We start from the raw sequence: 9,251 nt of genomic DNA, 5'->3' as shown, positions 1-9,251 counted from the left end.
AGGTTATTGATATTTCTCATCTGCATATCTGAGATTATTGATATTTTTCCCAGCAATCTTGATTCCAGCTTGAGCTTCATCTAGTCTGGCATTTCACATGATGTACTCTGCTTAAAAGTTAAGTAAGCAGGGTGACAATATACAGCCTTGACATATTCCTTTCCCAATTTTGAACCAGTCCATTGTTCCATGTCCAGTTCTAACTGTTGCTTCTTGACCTGAATACAGGTTACTCAGGAAGCAGGTCAGGTTGTCTGGTATTCTCATCTTTTAAGAATTTTCCACAGTTTGTTGTGATCCACACAGTCAAAGGCTTTAGTGGAGTCAAGGAAGCAGTAGAATTTTTCTGAAATTCACTTGCTTTTTCTATGATCAAACGGATATTGGCAATTTGATCTCTGGTTCCTCTGCCTTTCCTAAACCCAGCTTGAACATCTGGAAGTTCTCAGTTCATATACTGTTGAAGCCTAGCTTGGAGAATTTTGAGCATTACTTTGCTAGCATGTGAGATGAGTGCAATTGTACAGTAGTTTGAGCATTCTTTGGCATTACCTTTCTTTGGGATTGGGATGAAAACTGACCTTTTCCAGACCTGTCTGATTTTCTAAGTTTGTTGGCGTATTGAGTGCAGCACTTTAACAGCATCATCTTTTAAGATTTGAAATAGCTCAGCTGGAATTCCATCACCATCACTAGCTTTGTTCATGGTAATGCTTCCTAAAGCCAACTTGACTTTGCACTCCAGGATGTCTGGCTCTAGGTGAATCACACCATCATGCTTATCTGGGTCATTAAGATCTTTTTTGTATAGTTCTTCTGTGTATTCTTGCCACCTCTTCTTGATACCTTTTCCTTCTGTTAGGTCCATACCATTTCTGTCCTTTATTGTGCCCATCTTTGCATGAAATGTTTACTTGGTATCTCTAATTTTCTTGAAGAGATCTCTAGTCTTTACCATTCTATTGTTTTCCTCTATTTCTTTGCATTGATCACTTAGGAAGGCTTTCTTATATCTCCTTGCTATTCTTTAGAACTCTGTATTCATATGGGTATATCTTTCCTTTTCTCCTTTGCCTTTTGCTTCTCTTCTTTTCTTGGCTTTTGTAAAGCCTCCTCAGACAACCATTTTGCTTTTTTGCATTTCTTTTTCTTGGGGATGGTCTTGATCACTGCCTCCTATACAATGTCATGAACCTCTGTCTATTGTTCTTCAGGCACTCTGTCCATCAGGTCTAATCCCTTGAATCTATTTGTCACTTCCACTGTATAATCATAAGGGATTTGATTTAGGTCATACCTGAATAGCCTAGTGGTTTCCCCTACTTTCTTCAATTTCAGTCTCGATTTGGCAATAAGGTATTCATAATCTGATCAACAGTCAGCTCCTGGTCTTGTTTTTGTGGACTGTACAGAGCTTCTCCATCTTTGGCTGCAAAGAATATAATCAATCTGATTTTGGTATTGACCATCTGGTGATGTCCATATGTAGAGTTGTTCCTTGTGTTGTTGGAAGAGGGTGTTTGCTATGACCAGTATGTTCTCTTGGCAAAACTGTGTTAGCCTTTGCCCTGCTTCATTTAGTACTTCAAAACCAAACTTGCCTGTTACCCTAGGTATCTCTTGACTTCCTACTTTGCATTCTAATTCCCTATGATGAAAAAGGACATCTTTTTTTGGTGTTAGTTCTAGAAGGTTATGTAGGTCTTCATAGAATCACTCTTCTTCAGCTTCTTGAGCATTAGTGGTTGGAGACTTGGATTACTGTGGTACTGAATTGTTTGTCTTGGAAACGAACAGATATCATTCTGTCATTTTTGAGACTGCACCCAAGTGCTGCATTTCAGACTCTTGTTGACTATGAGGCCTACTCCATTTCTTCTAAGGGATTCTTGCCCACAGTACTAGATATAATGGTCATCTGAATTAAATTCATCCATCCCAGTCAATTTTAGTTCAGTTCAGTTCAGTCGATCAGTCGTGTCCAACTCTTTGTGATCCCTTTAATCGCAACACGCCAGGCCTCCCTGTCCATCACCGACTCCTGGAGTTTACTCAAACTCATGTCCATTGAGTTGGTGATGTCATCCAATCATCTTATCCTCTGTTGTCCCCTTCTCCTCCTGCCCTCAATCTTTCCCAGCATCAGGGTCTTTTCAAATGAGTTAGTTCTTCACACCAGGTGGCTAAAGTATTGGAGTTTCAACTTCAGCATCAGTCCTTCCAATGAATATTTGAATTGATTTCCTTTAGGATGGACTGGTTGGATCTCCTTGCAGTCCAAGGGACTCTCAAGAGTCTTCTCCAATACCACAGTTCAAAAGCATCAATTCTTTGGTGCTTAGCTTCCTTTATAGTCCAACTCTCACATCCATGCATGACTAATGGAAAAACCATAGCTTTGACTAGACATACCTTTGTTGGTAAAGTAATGTCTCTGCTTTTTTATGTGCTGTCTATGTTGGTCATAGCTTTTCTTCCAAGGAGCAAGTGTCTTTTAATTTCATGGCTGCAAGCACCATCTGCAGTGATTTTGGAGCCCAAGAAAATAAGGTCTCACACTGTTTCCATTGTTTCCTCATTGTGAGAGGTTAGGCTCAATAAAATCTTTATGAATTAAGCTCTAAGGAGCAGCCCAAAATACAGAAAAAACTGAAAATTCCTTTAAAAAATAAACATATATATGTAAATGTGGGATATTTTGATAAGAACCAAAACAGCTTTTCAGATATAGTAAGGATTTTTCTTGATAAACAATTTTCATGGAACAAAAAAAAAAAAAAGGAAATGTAAACAGGTTCTAACATCTTGTTTGTTAGGGATGCTGACTTTATTCTAGTTTCAGAGCTGTACATTGGATAAATCCACTAAGTAGAACTGCAGTTTTGAAGAAAAACCATGCTGTTACAATTAAAATGCAGTTACTGTGAAATAATTGCAGATTAATACAGAAATGTAAAGTGCACGAAAATTCTAAACAAAGAGAACCCTTTTTAGTGGCATTATATACTATTATTATATTTAATGGCAATATAAATTAAATGAGGTTTAAATAATTCCCACAGTTCAAACCAAAATCCATGGTCTAAAACCTCAAAATGCCTTTAATCTAGTTCAAATAGACAAATAAAACTCCTCGCACAGGGACAAGTTTTTTTCATAAGATTTCATTACAGACACTTAAAAATTGAAGTTTTATTTGTGAGCTTGAAAGTAAAGGAATAGGTCTACATCTAATGATGCTTCTAATGATCAATATTTCATTCACTACTTTTGAATGACAAGTACATGTTTAATTAGCTTAGAATTTTATATGTAAATTCCAGAGTTTTAGGGCCTTTTGAATATAATAATCCTTTGGGAGATGTCTCTATTCCTGGAGTCAAGTTTCTTTGATTAGAAAGCTTCATTAAAAAGCACACATTTGTTATTGACAGACACAGCCACCAGAGCCATGATACAGGAAGGCCATTCTGTTTGTGTTGTATTGAGAGCCCTGGCAACTTTTCACTGCGTTATGCTGAAAACCTAATATTAAAGCTATGCATCACAAGAACTCCCCTCTATCTCCTCAAGAATTCTTTTTTTGCTACAGTATTGATGCTAGAAGTAAGCTGTGGAGCCAAATGATCTTTTAGGATAAGTTAGAATAATATCCGGGCACAAATACTGGGTACTCAGATGAAAGATTGTTTTTTTTCTTTATCTCAAGGATCTTGGCTGATCAGGAATTGATATCAAAAGCAGCAAACAAAAAACAAACCATGACAGGAATGTCAGAAAAAACTTTACATTTACCCTCATTGACTTTTTTTTTTAACCTAGCATCTCATTCTATTTTAACCTGGAAAAGATATTTTTGTTGTTTGTAGAATGCATTATAATAATAAGACAATTTATATAGACAAACTTTAGGAAGATCACAGTGAGGAAAAACAGAAGTTCATGTATTTGTGGGCTTCCCTGGTAGCTCAGCTGGTAAAGAATCCACCTGCAATGAAGGAGAGCCTGGTTTGATTCCTGGGTTGGGAAGATCCGCTGGAGAAGGGATAGGCTACCCACTACAGTATTCTTGGGTTTCTCTGGTGGCTCAGAATCCACCTGGTGGTAAAGAATCCACCTGCAGTGTGGGAGACCTGGGTTCAATCCCTGGGTTGGGAAGACCCTCTGGAGGAGGACATGGCAACCCACTCCAGTATTCTTGCCTGGAGAATCCTCATGGGCAGAGGGGTCTGGCGGGCTTCATATAGTCCATGCATCGCAAAGAGTCAGACATGACTGAGTGACTAAGCACAACACATGTATTTTATCATCTAGAAGAGAGAAAGTAAGAAATAACAGAAGTAGTAATATTAGCTAATATTTATTGAGCAGTTGCTATGTGGCAAGTACTATGCTAAGGGCTTTACATGGATTAGCTCATTAATTCCTCACGATAACTATGTGGTAGGTATTATGTCAAAGGCAAAAGGAGCTGGTAAAATCTCTTTTTTTGACTTAGGAATGCCATCTTCATACTTTAAGGACTGAGAATCATTGGAATTGATAGGAATTACAACAAGAACTTGAAGGACAGACAGTTTTCAGTTTGGGTTTTCTGGGGTTTTGGCAGAGGATGAGACAGACAGCATCACTGACTCAGTGGACATGAGTTTGAGCAAACTGTGGGAGACAGTGAAGGACAGGGGAGCCTGGCATGCTGCAGTCCATGGGTGCAGAGAGTCGGACACGACTGAACAACAACAGTATTGCTGGGATTGAAGCTGAATTTTGATGTAATGGTGGGATTTCAATAGGCAGAGACAAGTAATGTAAAAAGCAGGCAAAAAGGAAAGGCACTACGTCAAACAAGCAGATTAAGAAGAAGAAATACCTTTGTAGGAGAGGTTTATTTGAAGATGCTAGCTAGAGATAAGTCTGGAAAACCCATTGGGAAAAAAAGTAAGGATAATTAATTAATTAAAGGCATTATGCAGAAAAGGTTAACCCATGACTATTTACATGGGGAGGAAAGAACTAAATCTATACATGAGTATATGAGAGAAACTGAAGGTATCCAGGAAAGAGATGATAAGGATCAGGTAGGACAGTGACTTCAGGACAGACAGAAGAGAATACAATGAAGGAAACGGTCTGGAAGAACATAGTCAGGATTGGCAGACTAAGTGGCTATGGGGAAGAGATGAGTTAAAGTTACAGATCAAGGATGCTCTAGAAGTCTGATCTGACAGCCCACCTTTTACTGATATTAGAAATAGAAGAACCAGGTTTAGAAGGGAAGGTCATGAGTTTGGTTGAGATGTGTTGAATGTTAGATATCTAGGAAGAGATGTCTAGAAGGCATCTGGATAAATAAATCTGAAGCACAAGGTTAGGACTTGGGATAAAGATGTAAGAGTTAAGTGGAAACATGGCAGAAAAGAAATCAGCGGATGGTCATAATTAAGGGGGTGTGTGTATGTGTGTGATATTCTCACACATGGATATGTATCCTCACTGTAGTTCTGATCTTGAAATTTTAACTGTATGTCAGTTTAGTCATTATATTCTTAGATTGATATGTCAAGTTATGGGTATGCCCATTATCAATAAAGAACAGATTTGGTGGGGGCGGGGTGGGGGGAGGCCTTGTTTACTTGTTGCAGGATGCATAGTAATTTCCTTTATGTCAGAAGCAAGGAAACAAAAAGAAATTTTACTTGAGTATCCTCCACTTAGAAAAAGAGCTGTTGGCAAATAAATTAAAATAATTAACTGGTTCAAACCACCATAAAAATAGGTTGGAGTCTGGATAATAATCTAAATGGGTTGTTTTGCACCGATCAGCTCCCGTACTTAACTCTGGAACCCCGTACTAAGTCTGCAATGATACTTAGCTGTGGTGGCCTCATCTGCATCAGAAGTCCTTTGTTTAAGTTTTCACCCAGACCTTGCTGTTCATTTGCTGGCTCAAGTTATTAAACCACTGAACGTAGCCTGAGAGTCTTCATTGGAAACAGTGTGCCAGATGATTTATGAGGCAGTCAAGCAGTTGTTTTATTTTAAGTTGATTCCAAGTGAACGGCTTGGTGCTTGCATCATCACTTCCTCTCCCTTCAGCTTTCTCTGAGGTTATCTTAATCTCATGCACTCAGAGAAGTCAGAGGAAGGCCTTCCCTTTTATAAAACTAACAAGCTACACAGAATTATATTTTTAATGTGCTGGGTCTAGTAAGTGACATTTTTTTTCTTAATATAAATTTATTTATTTTAATTGGGGGTTAATTACTTTACAATATTGTATTGGCTTTGGCATACATCAACATGAATCCACCACAGGTGTACACGTGTTCCCCATCCTGAACCCCCACCCACCTCCCTCCCCGTACCATCCCTCTGGGTCATCCCAGTGCACCAGCCCCAAGCATCCTGTATCCTGCATCGAACCTGGACTGGTGATTCGTTTCATATATGATATTATACATGTTTCAATGCCATTCTCCCAAACCATCCCATCCTCTCCCTCTCCCACAGAGTCCAAAAGACTGTTCTATACATCAGTGTCTCTTTTGCTGCCTTGTATACAGGGTTAGTGTTACCATCTTTCTAAATTCCATATATATGCGTTAGTATACTGTATTGGTGTTTTTCTTTCTGGCTTACTTCACTCTGTATAATAGGCTCCAGTTTCATCCACCTCATTAGAACTGACTCAAATGCATTCTTTTTAATGGCTGAGTAATACTCCATCTGTGTCTTTTTTGCTATCTCACTTACAGGGTTATCGTTACCATCTTTCTAAATTCCATATATATGGGTTAGTATAGTTGACTCATTGGAAAAGACTCTGATGCTGGGAGGGATTGGGGGCAGGAGGAGAAGGGGACGACAGAGGATGAGATGGCTGGATGGCATCACTGACTCAATGGACGTGAGTCTCAGTGAACTCCGGGAGTTGGTGATGGACAGGAAGGCCTGACGTACTTCGATTCATGGGGTCTCAGAGTCGGACACGACTGAGCGACTGAACTGATCTGATCTGATGCTGTATTGGTGTTTTTCTTTCTGGCTTACTTCATTCTGTATAATAGGCTCCAGTTTCATCCACCTCATTAGTAAGTGACCTATTAATATGACGTGGAGAGTCCCCTGTAGAAAAACGGTTTACCTCAGCACATTCGCCTAGCATTATAATTATTCAGGACATACCCAGGAGTTACTCCTGAACATATTGTGATTAGCCAGGCTTTTTCCATTAAATTTGCAAAACAATTCATCTAATTTTAAAAAGAAGCTTTTATCGCTAAATAAAACCCCTCCAAAGAAGTCATTGTCCGAAATGGTTTTGTACGGCTAGCTCATACACATTGTTTTCAAAGTAACTCTGATGGGATTTAGCATATACAAATAGGGCCTTTTTAAAAAACTGAAGAATACTTGATTTATAACATTAGTTTCAGGTTTATAGTATAGAGATTCGATATTTTTATGGATTATACTCCATGTAAAGTTACTATAAAATATTGGCTATGTTCCCTGTGCTGTACAATATATCCTGAGAGCCTGTTTTATTCATAGTGGTTTACACCTCTGAATCCCCTACCCTTGTCTTGCCTCTCCCTGCTTCCCTCTTCCCTCTGGTAACCACTAGTTTGTTCTCTGTATCTGTGAGTCTGTTTCTGTTTTGTTGTATTTGTTGTTGCAAATAGCAGGCTCTCATCCTTTTTAACGGTTGAACAACATTCACTGTATCCACACACACTACATCATCTTTTTCCATTCATTTGTTGATGACTCTTAGGCTGTTTCCATATCTTGGCTATGAACATTGAAGTGCATCTATCTTTTCGAACTGGTGTTTTCACTTTTTTTCCAGATAAATACCCAGGACTGAAATTACTGGATCATATGGAGAAGGCAATGGCACCCCACTCCAGTACTCTTGCCTGGAAAATCCCATGGATGGAGGAGCCTGGTAGGCTACAGTCCATGGGGTTGCTAAGAGTCAGACATGACTGAAGTGACTTAGCAGCAGCAGCAGCATGGTAGTTCTATTTTTACTGTTTTGAGGAACTTCGACTGAGCGACTTCACTTTCACTTTTCACTTTCATGCATTGGAGGAGGAAATGGCAACCCACTCCAGTGTTCTTGCCTGGAGAATCCCAGGAACAGAGGAGCCTGGTAGGAGGCCATCTGTGGGGTCGCACAGAGTCGGACACGACTGAAGTGACTTAGCAGCAGCAGCAGCATGGTAGTTCTATTTTTACTGTTTTGAGGAACTTCCATACTGCTTTCCATAGTGACTGTACCAATTTATATTCCCTCCAATGTCCTACCAGGGTTCCCTTTTCTCCACATCCTTACCAACATTTATTATTTGTATTTTTTGTATTCCTGTTGTCAATGTGGTGTATCACATTGATTGATTTATGGATCTTGAACCATCCTTCCATCCCTAGAATAAATCCTACTTGATGATGGTGTCTGATCTTTTTTATTTATTGTTGAATTCAGTTTGCTAATATTTTGTTGAGGATTTTTATATCTATATTCATCTGAGATATTGGCTTATAATTTTTTTTTGTACTGTTTTTGCCTATTTTCAGTATCAAATTAATGGTGGCTTTGTGGAATGAATTTGGAAGTGTTCCCTCCGCTTCAAATTTTTTAGAATATTTTGAAAAGGATAGATATTAGCTCTTCTCTCTATATATATTCTATATTGGTAGAATTCCCCTGTGAAGCTATCTAGTCCTGGATTTTTGTTTGCTAGGAGTTTTTTTAAATTGGTCTATTTCAGATTGTCTATTTGTTCCTGATTCAGTCTGGAAGATTGTATGTCTCTAGAAATTTATCCATTTCTTCTAGGTTGTCCAATTTATTGCTCTATGCTTTATAGCTGTTAAGGAGATCCAACCAGTCCATTCTGAAGGAGATCAGCCCTGGGTGTTCTTTGGAGAGAATGATGCTGAAGCTGGAACTCCAGTACTTTGGCCACCTCATGTGAAGAGTTGACTCATTGGAAAAGACTCTGATGCTGGGAGGGATTGGGGGCAGGAGGAGAAGGGGACGACAGAGGATGAGATGGCTGGATGGCATCACTGACTTGATGGACGTGAGTCTGGGTGAACTCCGGGAGTTGGTGATGGACAGGGAGGACTGGCGTGCTGCGATTCATGGGGTCACAAAGAGTCGGACGCGGCTGAGCGACTGAACTGAATATTCTCTCATGTTTTTTAATCTCTGTTATATTGGGTATAATTTCTCTTCTTTC

The sequence above is a fragment of the Bos indicus x Bos taurus genome, chromosome 6 (assembly GCF_003369695.1).
Source record: "Bos indicus x Bos taurus breed Angus x Brahman F1 hybrid chromosome 6, Bos_hybrid_MaternalHap_v2.0, whole genome shotgun sequence".
NCBI classification, from domain to species: Eukaryota; Metazoa; Chordata; class Mammalia; order Artiodactyla; family Bovidae; genus Bos; species Bos indicus x Bos taurus.
This window is presented reverse-complemented; position numbering follows the sequence as displayed.